This window comes from Lolium rigidum, chromosome 5, assembly GCF_022539505.1.
Source record: "Lolium rigidum isolate FL_2022 chromosome 5, APGP_CSIRO_Lrig_0.1, whole genome shotgun sequence".
In the NCBI taxonomy this organism is placed as follows: Eukaryota; Viridiplantae; Streptophyta; class Magnoliopsida; order Poales; family Poaceae; genus Lolium; species Lolium rigidum.
The window spans coordinates 179,689,084-179,710,173 of NC_061512.1; positions in this window are offsets into that span (position 1 = coordinate 179,689,084).

Here is a 21,090-nt window from a genome sequence, read left to right on the forward strand (position 1 = left end):
CCTATTTCGCGTATTTTTCACTTTCAGAGACCTATAAGGAGTCAAATTGACCAGGGATTTTTCGAGCATCATTTTTTCTTCGGGAGGAACATAATGGACTTTTGGAGCACACCTGGAGAGGCCCGAGGAGCGAACAAGGCCAGGTGGCACGGCACAACTTCCTGGCCGCGCCACCCACCTCTGTTCGCACCTCGATAGTCCGATTTCCCCGATTCTTTTTCCCGCCGACGTGTTTTGCCCTAAAAACGACTATATATATGGCCCCAAAGAGTTTTCGGGAGGCGAGCACCGCAGAAAGACAGAAACACAAAAACGGAGGCTGCAGAGAAGGTTGGAGGGGGAAAACTCAGCCGGGATCACCACCGGAGGGATCTCCACCTTCTCCAACGTCTTCATCATCATCACCATGACTAAAAAGGAGTAGTCCACCTCTAGACTACAGGGTTTGTGGCAGTAGCTTGATCTATTTCTCTCATGTTCTTCTTAGTACTTAGTGACATATGAGATGCCTATCATGATTATGGGCATATTCGTAATACCTATCATGATTATGTTCTCTCATGTTTTTCATAGTACTATTTTCTCGGTCTGGTTCTTCTCGCTCTCCCAACGCACGCACGGCCGCAGAGCACAGGCGCCGCGCTGCCACCGCCCGTGATGTTGATGCATGTAAAATGCATACATGAACTTTTTTCCTTTATCATATTGAATTCCCACATATTTGCAACATATATGATGATAATATCATGTTTTACATTGATTTATGGGGATTTACCAATAATCTCCTTTATTTTGTTTATAACCCCGCATAACAGGAAAACCCTATTTCGCGTATTTTTCACTTTCAGAAGCCTATACGGAGTCAAATTGATCTGGGATTTTTGGACCATCATTTTCTCATCGGGAGAAACATCATGAACCCTGGAAGCACACCTAGAGAGGCCCGAGGGCCAAACGAGCATAGGTGGCGCGGCCCAAGAGTCTGGCCACGCCACCCACCTCCGTTCAGACCTCGATCGTCCGTTTGCTCTAATTCTTTCGCGAACCGATGTATTTTGCCCTAAAAACCCTATATATATGGCCCCGAAGAGTTCTCGGGAGGAGAGCGCCGCGGAAAGACAGAAACACCAAAACGGAGGCTGCTGCAGAGAATATTGGGTGGGAAAACTCCGCAGGGATCACCGCCGGAGGGATCTCCACCTTCTCCAACGGCCTTCATCATCATCACCATGACCAAGATGGAGTATTCCACCTCTCGACTACGGATTTGTGGCATTAGCTTGATCTATTTCTCTCATGTTCTTCATAGTAGTTAGTGCCATATGAGCTGCCTATCATGATTATGGTCATATTTCTAATACCTATGTGGTGGATCCTTGTTCTATGATACTGTTATATAAGATATGATCGTATTATATTTGTGAGATGTGTTGATAGATATATATATTATGTACCCCGTTGTTAATTTTATGTTTTGATCCAACATCTATGCAAGAGCGTGTGTGGGGTGATGTGTTTGTTAGATGGAGTAGCAAGGTTTTAGTGATTGGATAGTGACAATATGTTCATTATCTATAATGGCTTTGCCTTTCTGTTCCTACCTCACTAGGGATAAAGTGAATCCATGTGCTATGTTCATCATGTGGCAGCAATGGTGATCTTGTTTGTTCAAGGTAGCATATTTGATGTTCATACTTAATGTCAAAGTTCTTATTGCTATGCTCTGTTAATTTTTAATACAACATTGATGAAGTTTCATTCTTGTGGAGCATAAGAGAGGTGTGTTGCATCATCTCTATGTTAGGATGTGATGCCCATTTTAATTCTGATCTTACAGATAATAGAATTTGTACCTTCATATCTCATTGATGAATTGTTTTTTGTCCACCACAACTTTACGAGAAAATAGTCAAGTGAACCCATGAACCCCGATCCACTTTTTATCATAAGAAACACATTTATCTTGCATTTACATTGTTTTCTATTAGCTGCACTATTTTATTCCGAAAATACAAGAATATTTACTTTTGTTATTTGCATCCAAAACACCAAAAACAATCAACCCCTTTACAGTTTTTGCTTAGTTATTTTCTCTAGTTTAGTTTACTACTTGTTTTATTACTACTTGTGTTATTTACGTACGCAAAATCTTGTGCTATACAACCACACGGTGAAGTTGGGGACACAAGGCATTTACTTACTTGCAGGATTGTTTGAAGCAGAGAGAAGAGAAATACTTTTCCATCCAATTCCTCGAGAGTTCGATATAAACCCTCGAGTCACCCTTGTGGGGAAGATACTCCCTTGATAAAACACTTTGCACTTGGAGTCCCAACGTATCAAGATTCTTTTTAGCATTGTTATTTACAGCTATCAGATGCCCCCCAGCCACGTCCTAGCCCTCCCCATCGCGCCCCATCGTCCCCTCGTGCCCCACTGTCCCTTGCCTCTCACCGCACCGTCGATGACGCCATGGATTCGAGGAATCATAAACCCTTGGCCTCGCTGTATGGAGACCCGACACCGCCTGTGTAGAAGAAGGCCAGGGCCCGCGTCTAGACCAGCTCGGAGGATAATCTGAACATCGCCTCCCTGAAGCACCACCCCCTCCGCCTGTTGGCTCCCTGCCCACATCTCCGCTGCCGGCCGCGCGGAGGGCCATGACAAGTCATCCTCGTCCAGGCAATCTACAATGCCGATGGTTAGCTGCTTTGATGATGATGATGTTGCATAAATTGGTGCAAATTTAAATGCTTGCTTGCTGTTGTTTATGTGATGCAAATGTTGCTGCAAATATAATGTAGTGATATATAAATTCTTGTTGTTTATTTGATGCAAATATTGCTTGCTTGTTGTTTTGTAATATTACAGTGATATATAATGTTGCTTGCTGGTTGTTTATCTGATGCAAATGCTAATCTAAATGCATGCTTGCTTCCTGTTGTGTAATAAAAATATGCAAATGTTGCTTGCTGTTTGGTGTATAATATTTTAGTGATATATAATGTTAATTACTTGATTTCTATTTATTTGATGCAAATGCTAATCTAAATGCTGGCTTGCTTGTTGTTGTGTAATAAAATATATGCAAATGTTGTTGCAAATGCAAAGAAATATCTTCTTTGCTTGTTCTCATTGTTGTACAAGAAGAGAAGATTGATGATTGTGAGGTAGATAACCAAGAAATTGAAGAGGAAGATAACGAATATATCTATGCGCCCGATGAGAATGATGAAGATGAAAACTCTTATGACCATGATGATGACATGTCCGAGGATGATGGCCTAGCTCTTGAAGACAAAGGAAGTATTGATATTAGTTCCGGAGAAGATGACGCAAGAGTTAAAGGAAAGAAAAAAAATGGAAGAAGGAATCAAGCGGCTCCGAGAATTCCATGGCTTGGAAATATTTTGAGAAGGTGTGGATTGTTGATGAAGAGAGCCAGAAGGACCTAAGTTGTTGAAGGAAAGGTCCATCCATTGCACCAAGTAATATGCAACCGCTCAAGGTTCAAGCAAATCAACCCTTAATAGGCATTGGAAAGGGAAATGCAAGAAGCTCAACGGCAAAGATTTCTAGCTAATTGATCCAAAGCCGTCTTGGTTTCAAGCCCGTCAATGGCGATACAAAGATTCCTGAAGCAGCAACTCCCAGACATATTGGGTTTGATCAAGCTATTGTCAAGGAGCTCATTGCTAAAATGATAATGGTCCATGAGTACTCATTTAAGATGGTCGAGAATGAGTGGTTCAACATTTTTTTTGAAGAACTTGAATCCACTCTATACACCCATGGGAAGAAAGGCAATTCGAGCCGAGTGCATGAGGGTCTACAAGAAAGAAAAGGAGAGGCTGAAAGTAGCACTCCATGAGGTGAACTACACTAGACTCACTACAGATATGTGGACTAGAAATCAGATCATTGCCTATATGTGTGTGGTGGCGCACTATATAGATACCGATTGGAAGATTGAAACCCGTGTATGGAGTTGGATCCACCTCACTCTGGACATGTGATTGCAGATATGGTTTGGAACTGCATGACTGATTGGAAGATAGAGAACAAGGTTATTTCAATCACACTAGTCAATGCTTCAAAAAATGATGTTGTTGTGAAAGATTTGAAGGCAAAGTTCATTTTCCAGCGTAGCAAACAATTTGAGGAGGTCTATTTCCATGTCCGGTGTTGTGCACACATCGTGAACTTGGTGGTGCAAGATGGGGCAACATTTATGTCTAGTTTGATCTTGAATTTGAGGGAGACAGTGAAGTACTTCAAGAAGTCAACTAGTCGCTTGCACAAGTTTGTTGAGATTTGTATAGGTTTAGCTCTCACTATCGGTTCTCATTTGACCCTTGATATTTTACAAGGTGGAGTTCAACCTACAAGATGATAGCTACTGGCCGTCCATATAGAGAGGCATTGAAAGGTTATGCCAAGTCAGATCTCAACTACAAGTGGGAGCCTACAAGTGATGAATGGAAGATGTATGAGCTTATTGAGCCAATTCTCTTTGCGTTCGCTCAAGTAACTACCGCATTTTCAGCACAAGCATATCTCACAGCAAACATATTCTACCACCACATTGTGAGTATCAAGATTGCATTGAGAAAAGCCATTGCTCGTCGGAACCCGACTTATAAGGCTATGGGAGAATCTATGATGCAGAAGTTTAACAACTATTGGGAGGAAAATAACAATGTCATGGTGCTTGCTACAATCCTTGATCCAAGGTACAAGATGTTCTATATAGATTGGGCCTTCAAAGAACTCTACGACGAAGACACGGCAATGGATGAGATAGCTTATGTGCATGTGGAGTTAGAGGAGTTGTTTGATAAGTTTGATACCGCAAAGAAGATGGACGAGAAATCAACCACATCATCCTCCAACATTTGCATTACTAGTAGCTCAATGCCCACATCGGATAGTGCCTTCCAAACCCACCGAAGAAACACCACAACAAAATCATCAAAGAGTGAACTAAGGAACTACCTAGAATATGCGCTTGAGGATCCAGATCCCAAATACATCTTGCTTGATTTGTGGAAAGTGAATTCACTTAGGTACCCGGTGTTGCCAAGGATGGCAAGGCGGTTCTTAACTATCCTGGCTAGGTTGGCGTCATCGGAATCAACTTTTAGCACCGGTGGAAGGGTTTTAGATGATTATCGTAGTTCTCTAAAGTCGGTTATGGTGGAGGCATTGGTTTGTGGTGCAAGCTATATTAAGGGTTCCCATAGTGACTTGATTGTGATGGTATGAATTCCAACCCCCTTCTCACATTATCAATTCTTAAAAAAATTCATGGCTAACTTTCTCTAATTTAGGAGAAGGAGGAAGATGATGAGGAAAATTGTAACATCCCAAATTTTCAAAACAATGAAGAAGATCAATTCCCTTTTTCCAAAATTTGGAGCCAACAAAAACTTGGTGTGCATAGTGATCATGCATGTATGTTGTGATTTTTGCCATGATTGTTTGTTTGAAGTGTGGAACATGTTTCTAAACCCTAAATCCTAACCTTTTCAAAATCAAAGAGGAACAAAGAAAAGAAATTAAAATAAAAAGTGAAGCATATGTGAGAAAATGGCCATACTTGCACATATGAGCCTATGCCATGTATACTTTACTTAACCGGTTTGAAAACATTAGCAAACTTAACCTAACACTCAATAAACCCAAAACAATGACTTTTGGTCAAAGAAAATCAAAACAAAAGAAAAGAAAATGAAAAACCCTAGCACATGTGATAATGGTCATATGTGACAATTTTAACATGATGCCCACTTTGAACCCATGTGGTTATTATTTTCTAAACCAAACCTTCTCATCTTTTTGCACAGATCTATAGTACTCATAAAATTGAACAACTTGGTGTTGACCAACCTTGCTGATTCAAATTCAAATGAATTTAAAAAGCAGCCAAAGTGGCAACTTTGAAACAGATTCTAGATCAACCCAAATTTGATTTTTACCAAACCAATTCTAAATTTCAAACCAAGGCCATCAAGAGGTGCCAAACATTATTAGAATCACACCCAAGAAAAAGTTTGGCAAAATTCAAAATAAAATTTCTTGCGGCCATTGTGTCGAACACCTGGTGGGCAAGAATTAGAGAATGGCATGCACTCTAAAAACCAGTGGGTCTAAGCCTAAACCCTAGCTACCATGGTCAACCTCGGCTCCCTCTACACCCCACTGGACAATGCAATGCTTTTGAACCACTGTTCCCGTGGTGATCATGACCAAGACATGCCTATGTCACTCACCACGCCACCACCATGCCATTCATCATCACCGGCCCTCTCCTCTCACCTCCACCATGTCCTGGAGCTACCCCTCTCTCTACTGACCATGCTAGTACCAGGCCTTGGCCAAGGAGAAGCATGCAACGACCAGGCCAGTACACGCCTAGGTCAGCAAGTGACGCCAGGACCGACATGGTCGCAACGCACGGGCGCGCCAGAGTGCGACGTCGCCCCATCGACTCCGTCCTCGCCTTGACCCCTGCTTCCGCCCTAAGCATCGTCACGCCACCAGCTACCTCCCAGACATGCTCTCCTGCCCGCGCGAGCCCTGTAGCCATCGTCACCGTCGACGACCATCCGCCACAGTACCTCCCGGACACCGACGTCACCGCACACTCCCGCCCACCTCCTGCTGCGCCATGACGTTCACAAGGACCGCCAGATGACGCAGCACCGTCCTAGCACCTCGCCCCCGCCTCTCCGCCACTATAGCCTCGCCGCCATGATCGACATGCCGGTGACCTCCGCCCCCTCTCGTTCGCTATAAATAAAGACCTCCCCGGCCTCCATTCTTCACACCATCTTGCTCCCCTCCTTCCTCTCGCTCTCCTCGACCACTTCCTCATCCACATTATCGCCGGAGCCGCCCCAATTTAGCCGGAGTTCGCCTGCCCAGTAGCCAGAAGGAGGCAACAATTCCGACCATCTCCGCCGCTCCCTCGACCCTCGCTGGACTCTCCGTTGTCTTCCACGCCAACTGCCCACCTCTCCAAGCCTCGCCGGAGCGCCGGTAAGCCCCCAGCCAACCCACCTCGCCGCAGCCAGGGTTTGAGCTCGTCGTCGACGACGACGAGCATCGACCGTTAGATAGTGTTTCTAATCCTACGGCCCCCATTCGCGCATACCGTTTCGGGTTTTAAGAGCCACTAACGTGTGGGACCCCTTGTCAGGCAGCCCACGTGTGCGAGACGCACCACTGGACCGGCCTTTTTCCTTTTCTCCCGTCCCGTTTAGTTTTCCCGCCTTAGCCCGTTAATTCAAGTCCGATTTTTTCGTTTTAACCTAAATTCAAATACTCCTTCTGTTCAAAATTCAATAGAACAAAATCTACTAAACCAAATTTGATGATTCAAAATTCTATGGAGAGCCTGTGACTTTATCTCTCCAACCCATTTAGTCTCAACCCTTGATTCATTACAGAGAAATTGCAATAAAAATAACAAGGCAATACCTTTTCACACTTCAAACTTTTTTATAAAATCAACCATAATTCATTTTGAGTTGATTCCAACTCTCATAATTCACATTTCAAAAACTCTATTTTATTATGCAAAAATATTACATAGTTGTTTCATATGATCATGGGCTAGATTCAAATAATGGCTATGTAGTCATTTCTAGCTCATTTAAATTATTTCAAAAATAGTATTTAAAATCTATGAGATGTAGCATCGCATTTAAATCACTTTCCAAGTAATTCAATGTGAGGTGATGACATTAGTCTACATGACCTTGATACGTCCCAAACGTATCTATAATTTCTTATGTTCCATGCTACTTTTATGATGATACTCACATGTTTTATACACACTATATGTCATTATTATGCATTTTCCGGCACTAACCTATTGACGAGATGCCGAAGAGCCGCTTGTCTGTTTTCTGCTGTTTTTGGTTTCAGAAATCCTAGTAAGGAAATATTCTCGGAATTGGACGAAATCAACGCTCAGGGTCCTATTTTTGCACGAAGCTTCCAGAAGTCCGAAGAGGAAACGAAGTGGGGCCACGAGGTGGTGACACACTAGGGCGGCGCGGCCTGGGCCCTGGCCGCACGGCCCTGTTGTGTGGGCCCCTCGTGATGCCCCTTGACCTGCCCTTCCGCCTACTTAAAGTCTTCGTCGCGAAACCCCCAGTACCGAGAGCCACGATACGGAAAACCTTCCAGAGACGCCGCCGCCGCCAATCCCATCTCGGGGGATTCAGGAGATCGCCTTCGGCACCCTGCCGGAGAGGGGAATCATCCCCCGGAGGTCTCTTCATCGCCATGATCGCCTCCGGATCGATGTGTGAGTAGTTTACCCCTGGCCTATGGGTCCATAGCAGTAGCTAGATGGTTGTCTTCTCCTCATTGTGCTATCATGTTAGATCTTGTGAGCTGCCTATCATGATCAAGATCATCTATTTGTAATCCTTCATGTTGTGTTTGTTGGGATCCGATGAATATTGAATACTATGTCAAGTTGATTGTCAATCTATCATATATGTTATTTATGTTCTTGCATGCTCTCCGTTGCTAGTAGAGGCTTTGGCCAAGTTGATACTTGTGACTCCAAGAGGGGGTATTTATGCTCGATAGTGGGTTCATGCCTCCATTAAATCTGGGACAGTGACAGAAAGTTCTAAGGTTGTGGATGTGTTGTCGCCACTAGGGATAAAACATCGATGCTTTGTCTAAGGATATTTGTGTTGATTACATTACGCACCATACTTAATGCAATCGTCTGTTGTTTACAACTTAATACTGGAAGGGGTTCGGATGATAACCTGAAGGTGGACTTTTTAGGCATAGATGCATGCTCGGATAGCGGTCTATGTACTTTGTCGTAATGCCCTGATTAAATCTCATAGTACTCATCATGATATATGTATGTGCATTATTATGCCTTCTTTATTTGTCAATTACCCAACCGTAATTTGTTCACCCAACATCTCGCTTATCTTATGGGAGAGACACCACTAGTGAACTCGTGGACCCCGGTCCTATTCTTTACATCTGAAATACAATCTGCTGCAATTGTTCTTTACTGTTCTTCGCAAACAATCATCATCTTCCACACAATACGTTTAATCCTTTGTTTACAGCAAGCCGGTGAGATTGACAACCTCACTGTCACGTTGGGGCAAAGTTCTGTGATTGTGTTGTGCAGGTTCCACGTTGGCGCCGAAATCCCTGGTGTTGCGCCGCACTACACTCCGCCGCAATCAACCTTCAACGTGCTTCTTGGCTCCTACTGGTTCGATAAACCTTGGTTTCTTTCTGAGGGAAAACTTGCTACTGTACGCATCACACCTTTCTCTTGGGGTTCCCAACGGACGTGTGTTAACTGCACGCATCAGACCTCATATGTTATTACTTGAAAATATTAAATCATTTCCAAAGTAGCATTTAAATTGTATGAGATGTACTATCTCATTTAAATCACTTTCCCAAATGAATAAATATGAAGTGGTGACTTTGGTCCCCATGAGTTCATATTCTATTATTTGAGGATCTTAAATCATAGTAATTTTCAATTAGTGAAAATTACTTCTCCCAAAAATAAAATACATAGAAACCCTAGTAGGTATTAAATCTTAGTATTTGTTTTTCAATGAGAGGAAATTATTTTTCTTAAAAGAAAACAAAGCCAACCACAATGTTAAAAATGGTGAGATGCTAGATCCTCTTGTGTGAACCATTTGAGTGTTAAGTCTAGTACTTAAGTATTGTTTGGTGATTGTATACCTCGTATCCGTTTATAGACGCTAGCTAGTACCGAAGGCTACGAGGAGGAGGAGGTCTTCTACGAAGAAGAGGAGGAACACTTTGATCACCGTACCAACCAAGGCAAGATATTACCAATACAAGATATTACCATGAGCAAGCTCTACTAATGCCAGCTACTAGTGCAAGACACCATGGCACTAGCATTTTTGTTTAAAGTTTTATTCTTCCAAAGCCAAGTTTTTATCTTGCAATACTTTTACTTTGGTTAACAAGGCTTACTTGTTGTAGCTATTTCTTGTCTAAGTATAGAGTACCGCAAGAGTTTCAAGCTTAGCCTAGAGAGCTAAAATTTAGTTAGCACCCCTCATGACTAGTTGCTAGTGCTAAAACTAAAATTGACTACTCTAGATGAGAACTTGTGAATCAAATGACTTTGAAAACCTTAGGATGATGAGTCATTCTATTGAAAGTTTTGAAGGTGAATATGACCTCTGAATGACAGTGTGAATTTGATAAAAACTGATGGTTGGGTTCGGATGCGATACCATTCCAATTTTAAAGTACCCCCACAATACCTGATAATGGGTAAGGCTTTAACTGGAAATTTGTGTATTTTAGTATGGGTTCCCTCTGAACATGCGTCATAGAGGTTATGCTGAGGTTGCCTCCGTTGAAAATGAAATGACGTGAATAAGAGATGAATGTCCTACCCAAGCTCTGTGCAGTTCCTAGGATGGCAGATTGCCATCACTAGGAGGCCAAGCTCAGAGGGGAGGTGCCTATACTAGGGTATGTAAGTGAAAGGTTAATGGTTGATGATCCGCATACTGAGTATGATGATTCAGGGCTATCCCTGACGGATGTAATCAAAAGTTGTGGCACAAGAGTACGACCTCTACAGAGTGTTAAACTATTCGAATAGCCGCGTCCGCGGTCATGAACAGTTGGATGGTCATACTGTTCCGTTGTCAAATGTTTTCTAAAAATGAATGGTGACTTGAAGGGTGAATGTTGACTTGAATCACAACAGAGTTGTCGGAATGACACTAATGTTCCCACTTGAGTAATTTTAGTTCAATAAAGAGTCTTTGCTATAAAGTGTTTATGAAATAAAATTGTCTTTGTGCAAATAAACCTAGAAGCTTAGAATACCTATTAGAGCTACTAGTACTTCTATTAGTGTGAGTTTGCGAGTACTTCAAAAGTACTCATGGCTTTTTTCCTGGCTATTCAAATGGCCAGACTATGAAGAGGAGCACCAGTACCAGGAAGATGGATAGCAGGACATCTATGATAACTAGGATCACCTCCCAACGTCAAGCGTTGCCTGTGAAACAGATGGACCGCTACTACGTTTCTTCCGCTACATGTTGTGTATTTGATCGTTAGACCAACTGTTGTTTTAAATTGGATCATGAGATCCCTTGTTGTAAGACGATTATGGTTTGTAATGAATAATGTTCTGTGATATCGACTATTATGTTTCGCAAAAACAATATTTCTGGGATTGCGATGTATGGCATAATAGGCATCTGGAATTAAAAATCCGGGTGTTGACAAAAATGTGGAGACCATCAAGTTGCCTAAGGGTGTGGTGAACAACAACTATTGGTAAGAGATATTTACTACATGCTCACTTGTCATGTGAGTAGAAAATTTACTAAACCTATTGTTACTTGTAGACTATCATGTCATTTGGATGTTGCTATAATGGAGTTGGAGAATGGAGATGGGTGATGATCTTGCTAGAAGTTGAACTTGTCTTAGTTTATTTGTGTTGAACTTAGAACCTATGAGAGTTGGATGTTACTCTAGTTGATTTGTGTTTGAACTTGGAAGCTAAGTTGTAACCGTGTCGATGTCACTATGATTTATGAAACTTCTCTATCATTTTGTGCTTGTCCATTGTGTATTGGTGTTTCTCTTTTGGTTATTTTCAAGAATTTGAATTGAGAAAGAATGGACATGATGTGCGAAATTGCTTCTAATTTTGAGGTAAACCTCTATACCCACGTATCATGTAAGTGCTCTAATTATTGATTTTTCATCAAATGGCTTTATCCCTATGTAAATTGACATACTTTGCATTTTTCTAGAAAATTATGAGCATTTGCATGCTTAATTTGTTGTTCAAATGCTTGAAAACAAGCTAAACTCCTGTCTGTACATGGGGTACATGTACATGTACACAGGTATGTACTGGGCGTCTGGGCATTCAGCCGCGAGCCAGATCGAGCTGAACTGAGTCATAGCCAAGCCCGAGCCGATCTTGCGCGAGCTGAAATGCGGCTCACATCAAGTCCAGCCCTAGCTGGCTCGTGTCCACCTTTACTTGTGTATGTGCATTTCTACCTTGTAAATGGGGTTGTGCATCTTATATTTGTTTCGCTATAAAAGCGTTATTAATTTAATGTCAGTCTTTTGGCCTTTAATTAAAAAAGCATTGGAGCGTGTTTTCAATACTTCGAAATACACAGTTATTGGATAGTAGTACTATGTATCCGGCAGTGTACATGTATTTGGCCATGCATTGGTTTATCTTTATGTTCCGGACGCACTCGTACTCGTGATCACTGAAGTAGATCCAATAATTCTGGTGATCCTGAGCAAGCATGTGTTCTTAGCGCCATGTGTCATGTGAATTTCGAAAGACATGATATGAATACCAACAAAACAAGGTGGGCATGAACTTTATAGCGGCATGACAACAGTTGGTCAATAGTCGTCTGACGAAACTTGTACTGATCCTCGAGATCTTTCGTGGTTCGGTGGCGGCCGGCCGGAGGTCTGAGCACCGGAATTTCGTTGAGAGAGAGTCGAGAGCACCTAGAAATTTTAGGTCAAACCCCGTTAGCACCGAGAGCTCACCTTGGCGTATAGCTTGACACCATTCACAGATTGGTGGCTCATAGCTTCGTCGAACTTTCCGGAAGAAACTAGTTCACTCCTAAATTAAGTTTGCCGTCCAGCCCATAGACTCAGAGGTCCATTTCACAAATCCCCGACCGGGCCGACCGCTGATCCGCCGCGACGACGACGGGAAAGCCACATCGCGTGCACCCGTGAAAACCGCCTGCAGCATCGCCTCGCTTGTCTCATCCTGGTATCACCCTGCCATTGGCTATATATATACTGGTATCGCCATTCTCTCCACCACCCCTACACCAAAGACCACTCTCACAAATCACTGCAAATTAAAGTTTCCCCTCTGTCTGATCAGCCATGAACACCGCCAGCTCTAGTTCCACCACTCTGGGTCTGGGATGCACGAGCAAGGTTACTAGCAACGGCGCCGGCTTTGGCCGGAGGAGCAGCACGGTCAAGGCGGCGGCGACGGCCACGGCGAGCAGGAGCACCGACTACTACAAGGTGCTGTCGCTGGAGCACTCGGCGGACCTGGGCGAGGAGGCTGTCAAGCGCGCGTACCGGCGGCTTGCGCTGCAGTACCACCCGGACGTCTGCCCGCCGTCGCGCCGTGCCGAGTCCACGGAGCTCTTCGTCGAGCTCCGGCGCGCCTACGAGACGCTCTCCGACCCTGCTACGAGGGTCCAGTACGATGCCGAGCTGAGCACTGGCACGCCGGCGAGGCGACCGGCCGACGGGTTCCCGAAAGACGTGTGGGAGGCGCAGCTGTCCGTGCTGTGGGCGCGTTCTGAGCGGCGCCAGAGCGCGGGGAGTTGCGGCGGCAACCGGTTCTAGGCATGGGCGCGCGCATGTACCGTTCTGATTTATGAACTTGTGATCTCTAGCCGTGGACTCGTGGCATGGTTTCTACGGATGTTCATAAGATGTATGTATGTATAAAGTGTAGATCGATTGATATAGTGCACTAGTAGAATGAATTACTAACTTTTTGAAAGTTTTATTGGTCATTTTTAGTATGGAATGCATTTTTCATTCTACCCCATACCAGTTTATTAGCCCATTACGTATTTAAGAAAGTGTTAACCATTAGTTTGACCAAAAAATATGAGATATATGACATAAAAAATTATTGCATTGAACTAGTGTTTAAAAGTGGTTTTTCAGTGGTATATATCTCATATTTTATTAACTAAATTAACGATGAAAGTTTTCTCGAAGTACATGGTGATCTAATAAACCGGTATTATAATTAAGGGAGTACTGTTAAATATGCCCTTAGGTTTATTAGTCATGCGTGTATAACTATATCATCAATATAATCCACTTAGTATAAGACGCATGTTTTAAAAAAATCGTTAGAAACTTAAGACGTTATATTCTCTAATATATAATTTTATGTTATATAATTGATATTATGTAGCACAAATTGATGATCTAGAGATATGTGCTGCCGATACTAATAAACCCAATCGGACAGAGCACAATGGAGAATACAATGTAAACACAAGTTCAGATGCACACTATTAAATCCACATACTTACACCTCATCTATTGGAGATTAAACACGTTGAGCCATTTCAAAAGGTCACCATACACGAGTGACTATCAAAGAGAATGATGCCCCTCACTAGGAAAAGAAATGTGTCGCGATAAGAAAACTATGCATTACATTATGTCAACACATAGTGACCTTCACCTAACTACATGATTAGCCTAGTTATTAACTATTGATCATTTTTAATGACAATAAGGTTAGTCGTTATTAAGGATGAATTAAGTTATTATCGGCTCACGATTGTTGTTATTAGGGTTATGTAGACTATGTTTAGTTTTACAGTGAGATATGATATTTGTACTTTTGCTGCCAACTTTCATCTATATATTATCATATAGCTAACTAACTGGTTACTTGTTTCAAAACTCTTTTTTCACAAAAGATTGTAACATCATCTCAACGCAACATAGTTCTTTAACCACAAATAACAGTGAAACGACGCATATTATCATTTTATCCAAGTTTCATTACAATAAAAAAATGGGTGGCATTATTGTTGTTTTATACCCCTCTTACAGACTGATTGACACCCCTCATTTCATTTTGTAGAAACAAAATAAATGAAAGCAATGAAATGAAATGATGCCGGTGCTTTCAGTTCATTGTTAATTTGAAATTCAAGCTGAAAATCATGTTTGGATGCCAGGATGATTTATGAAATGAAATTTTGTCCACAAGAACAACAGGGTTAGGGACATGAATTGACTTAACATACAATACCAATTCTTAGAATTTTGAATTGAAATGACAAATCAATTTCCATGGTAGCCAAACACATCGGATGTGGAATCTGGATCGGATTTCAAGATTTAGCCACTAAATGATGTGTGCCTCGCCTTCCTCGACCAAACAAGTGCTTTCTTTCCATGTATCTTTTTTCTTACAATGCAGAACATATGAATCCAATTAGATGAAAAAATAATGTCTATCTAGGATGCCCTGTGGTAGCCTAATGTTACAAATAATATAGATAGAGATGTAAATGGTCCAATTTGGACCGAGTTACATTTACAGTGACTTTTACCACCTTATATGTATAGAATTGACGACCGGGTTATTTTTTCCTTTTAATGAGAGAGACCCTGAGAGGAAATCAAGGGATGCAAAATTGCAAAATAAGGAAATGATTATGACATGTCAACCATATCTTAGAATTCCTAGATCAAGTACACACCTAATGCGTAGACTCTGCGTGCACTGCTAGAATAAAGGTGTGCACATGCAACTTATCGATTAGGATAAGATTGGGTCGAATATAATCATGTATTTATTTTGATTTTGTCTTATGTATTGATATCATCTCATACAAATAATGGCAACCCTTCAAAAAAGGGAGTTTGAACATTGTATGTCTAGGTAGATTTAAAGTTTTACTTGTATATAGATTCATGGAATCATGGAAGCTTCGACCCTTACTAGAAAATCAAGTATGCCTAACCTATGATAGACGGCCGGAGGTTGCTGGCCCTCACTGTCACGAACTCAAGACGCAGCCATGGGACCTTATAATATACTCACATGTAATAAAAACTAACCACATCTTGCTCCCTTCCCTACCAGCCCAAAATTTGTTCTCTAGTGTACACCAAAGGGTTTTTTTTTTTTTGAGAAACACAGTACAAACGCAGGCGCTCACATACACGCGCATACACTCACCCCTATGAACGCACACACGCACACCCTACCCCTATGAGCACCTCCGAAAGACTGAGCCGGCGGATTGGATCTTGAAATTGACGAAGTCACCACAGGCGCCTCGCTATCGACGGGAACGACGCCTTCCACTGAATGAATATTCCGCCTTTATGAGACACACAGATGTCAAACCTGGGGTTTGAACTCTGGTGGGCTGGGGGTACAACCACCCTCCTAACCATCCAACCTCAGGTTGGTTCTCACCAAAGGGTATTTTTGTTACTCAAATAATAAATATAACAACATCTGCGAACCCACTCGCAAGAATGGAACCACGGGTATAGCTTACCTTGCATTTGATTTGCATGGAAAGTAAAAGTGAGAGTTGTCATCTTCATTTTTTTTTCGAGGTTGAGAATTGTCATCTTTACTCTATGTGTCATGTGAATTTCACAAGACAGGAAATGAATACCAACAAAACAAGGTCAACATGTATTTTGTTCGAATCAAAACATAATAAGGTGGACATGTAATTTGTGTGATTACTAAATTTATAACAGAATGACAATAGTTGTTCCATAGTTGTCTAACAAAAGTTGTATTGATCCCAAGGTTTTGGTTTTGGGTAGAAAAAAAAGTCCCAACAGGGTCAACATTTCCAATTACCGTGGTTACCGGAAAGTCTCGACCGATTACCGCACAAATTAAAAAAAAATTAACACAAAAAATCAGGATTTTTTTCACGGTATGACCGATCTCAGGAAATCTGGTTACTGGGCGGTAACGAGATTTCCTGACCGGTAACCAAAACCTTGAATTTGATCCTCGGGAATCGGGAGTTGTCAGTGCTGAGCGGGGAGTGAAAAGTTAGGTGTCAGCCCTCGAGCGGCTTGAGGGCTGTGAACACTGTACCGATGTTTTTTTAACAGGAAAGGCCTGAAGGACCTGGAGCATAAATTTATATCGGCGATGGGAGTACAATACATTGAGTACTCCAAGAAAGAAGAAGATTACAACTGAGTCCCTAGATTTTACATAAAACACCCCACAAAGATGCGTGAAATCGCGATCAAGTCCAGAAATGTCGCCCATGGTTGTTGACTTGCCGGCGCGGACGCCGCTGCCTCCATCGGGGACGAGGCCACTTGGGCAAGTAGCACCGCTCACCGCCACGCCGAAGTCGGAGAAGATCCTCCAGTGAAGGAGGACGAGAGAGCTCGAACCGATTTGTAGGTCGAGCGCACCAGGGCCAATCCTTTTGCCGGAGATAGCGGCGGCCGAAACTTGCCGTCACTTGGAATCTGCTGTCGTGGTCGTATGCTTCTGAAAGAACATCTCTCGGTTTATGTTTTGAATGTTTGATGTCAATATATCTGATACTCTAATGTTTGATGAGATGGTGCAGATAATATATATGTATGTATATGTGGTTGTTTTGTGTGGAAAAACAAGACAGAAAGCAGTTGCATCAACTTCACCAGGCCGGATATTTGCAAAATATCCGGCCCCTGAAATTTGGCTAAGGACTTTTGACGGTGTCGCGCAGTAACCCCCTGGACCAGGGCCAGACTTTTGCCCGGAATTTACCAGAGGCCGGATTTTCGGGGGGGGGGGGGATTATCCGGTCCTCACTTACACCGGATTATTCGGCCCTAGATTTCCCCCAACGGCTGGATTTTGGAAGGGTAATACCCCCCTTCTTCCTCCTTCCCAAGTTGCTCATTTCATTGCCAAGTTCATCACCATTAGAGCCACCTCAAGAAACACAAGAATCACAAGATCTCCTCCTCCACCCAACCAAAGCTTTTGATATTTGGAGATTCGAAGGAGAAGACCCCGATCTACATCTTCACCGAAGCGATTTGCATTTCACCCTCATATGCTTGAGGGCCCCTTTGCTAGTGTTCCTCTTTTGAGAAACCCTAGTTGTTTGTAGTTAATATCGTTCTTCTTCTTGTTGTTGTTGTTACAGATTTGGGAGCTTCTAATTTGGTTGTGGATGTGTGCCCCAAGAACCTTGTAAAGGCTCGGTTTCCGCCTCGAGGAAATCCCTTAGTGGAAGTGGGCTAGGCCTTCGTGGCGGTGCTCACAGGAGACCTGAGTGAAGCCTTCGTGGCGTTGGTCTGGCTTTCGTAGCGACCACACTCCTCCGAACGTAGACGTACCTTCTTGCAAAGGAAGAGAACTACGGGAATCAACTCCGTGTCTCCGCGTGCTCCACTCTCGGTTACATCTATCCTATTATCTCCCCTATATATTGCGTAATTATATCTTGCTTAGTAGTTGGCCTTGTCATATAGGTAAATCACATAGTTGCATATCTAGAGAATTTACCTTCGTGTCAAGCCTAAATTGAAAAAGAACTAAAAATTGGTTTGCACCTATTCACCCCCCCCCCCCCTCTAGGTGCGTCATACGATCCTTTCAGCTTCAGGGACCTCGAGCACCACCTCTGCAAGGTCGTCGCAGTAGCATGAACCCGCTCCTCTCCCTCGCCACCGAGGCCAGCCGAGAGGTGAAGGCGAGCTTGGCCACCATAACAGAGATGGAAAAGACGCTTATTGAAGCAAGGGCTCATCGCGGAAGCAGGCTTCACCGTCTCCCACCTCGGAAGCACGGCAGAGCCATCCATCGGCGATAGTCTGACGCGGCATCGACAAGCCAGGCTAGAGGAAGATCCCCACCTGTCTCCAGATCCGCCTATGCTGGCGCCATCCTTCCTCACCCCCTCGCCTCCATGGTTGGCCAGAGTAGGAAGAATCAGCAGCCCAACATCGTAAATCCAAGGGCAGCAAGCACGAACACGAACCTTATTGATGGAGATCCATGGGGTGGGGAAGCTCACCGCTGGAGCACGACGAGGAAAATCCACCAGCTCAGGATGCACAAGATCTGGCCCAAACAACCCTCTCGCGCGACACTCTCAAGGAAGAGGGAGGAGAGAGAAGGGAACGGGGGGAAATGAGCCGGTCGTAGTTTGGTGGGATTTGGGAGAGAGTAAAGAGACAAGGTAGAAATTTCAAAGTCAGCTCACCCTTAGGGCCGAGTTCTCACCGTGGCGCATGGGCGCACGCTTCTTGTCACTGGGACACGGTTTCACACGTCGGACCTTCCCCAAGAAACAAGCTCACTCCTAAATTAAGTTTCTCGTCAGTCGTAAAGCCCAGACTCGCACGACTACATTTCACCAGACGCGACGGCGACGGCAAGACCCCTGCAAAACGCGCGCAGCCTCGTCTGTCTCATTCTTCCCCACCCCTCCAATCGGCTATATATATGGGTTTCTCCATAGCCCATCACCATCTGCCACATCAAAGAACGCTCAAACAGATCACATTCGCTTCAAAATTAAAGCTTCTTCCTCTGTTTGATACTTTAATTTGATCGGCCATGAACACCACAAGCTCTAGTTCCGCCACGCTCAGATGCACGAGCAAGAGCACTAGCTACGGCGCCAGGTTTAACCAGAGGAGCGGCCACCGCCGCTGCACGGTCAGAGCGGCGGCAGCCACGGCTAGCAGGGCGACGGACTACTACAAGGTGCTGTCTCTGGAGCACTCGGCGGACGTAGGCGAGGAGGATGTCAAGCGCGCGTACCGGCGCCTGGCGCTGCAGTACCACCCGGACGTGTGCCCGCCGTCGCGCCGGGCCGAGTCCACGGAGCTCTTCGTTGAGCTCCGACGTGCATACGAGACGCTCTCCGACCCAGCTACGAGGGTGCAATACGATGCCGAGCTCAGGAATGGCACGGCAGCAAGGCGACCGGCCGACGGGTTACCGAGGGACGTCTGGGAGGCGCAGCTGTGCGTGCTGCAGGCGCGTTCCGAACGGCGGCAGAACGCGAGGAGGCAGGGCGGCAACCGGTTCTAGTTCTAGGCATGGGCGCATGACCATGTTCTGAAGTTGTGATATTTAGACGTGGATTCGTGTCATTTGTTTCTACGGGTGTTCAAAATGTATGAAGTGTCGATCGATTGATATAGTGTGCACTTAAATTGAATTGATTTATTGAAAGTTTGTTTCACAAGGAAATATGCAATGTTGGGCTTAATTAAGATCATCTTACGCAGCAAATGTAATAGTAGAATATTGCCCCTAGACTTCTGTTTTGGCGGATGGCGTTGTCAGTCACAAAAGACTGAGGAAGACTAGAGAAAATAGCGTTCACAACTTTTGATGCCAATCTAACTAACCTTATATGACTGCAAACATCCAAATACATTAGATCAAAACTTTGGGTTATGTATCTATAAACATTCAGCTATATTTTTCGATAAACATTCGGCTATATGCCTACAAACTTCGGATTATTTGAAATTAAACTTTCGGATATATAAACACTAACTAGATGTTCCTGAAATACAACCAACTATCGAATAAAACATGTTTCAAGGAAAGAATGATTGTACTTGGAGATTTCCACCAACTTCTATGTTTAATAAGGAAAACAATGTCAGATATGGGACTAGACGTTCCGAATCCAACTAAATCTGAGCCTCTAAAGCAAGATCCAAGCACCTTATTTTGGAGGAATGCTTCGACAAGTCGTGATGAACATTAGACGTGGTTGGAATCGTCCGCACCGGTGGATGACCAAAATTAGCATTTTACATGGATATACACTCTAATTATTCGGTCAAAATAACTGCAAGCTATTTTTCTTTGAGCTACTCAAATGCACATAACCTGGCAACAACACGTTTAAAACACATCAACCAATGTATGAAATTTCATGTCCAAGGTGTCCCTTTGGGTACATCTAATAAGATGATCAAGAAAAGAAGGCAACACTGACTATTTTAGGTTCTGTTAGAAATTTGAAGCATTGGTTGGTTATTTCCATCCAATTAACACTATGTATATTGAGTTACGGAGTGAATATTTTTAATGTAAACTCAATTCTCAAAAGAAAGGACAATGTAAACACAAGTACACATGCACACTATCATATATTTAAGACTAAAGTGGTAGACCTAGTTGGAAAAAGTCACCATAGATGGGTGACTATCAGTGAGCCCACTAGGAAAAAAAGTCTGTCTCAATGAGACATTTATGCACTATAAATTTTGAGATCACATGATGACATTCACCTAACTTCATGATTAGGGTAGTTCTTGGTGACTAATGACTATTTTTAATGTCAACAAGGTTATTCATTATTAAGGATTAGATAAGTTATTATCCATTTAATATTTTTATTATTAGGGTTTTTTAGATTGTGAAATATCATATATGTACTTTTGTTGCCGACTTTCATCTATTATATCCAACCAACTTCTTCGTTGTTTCACAACTAT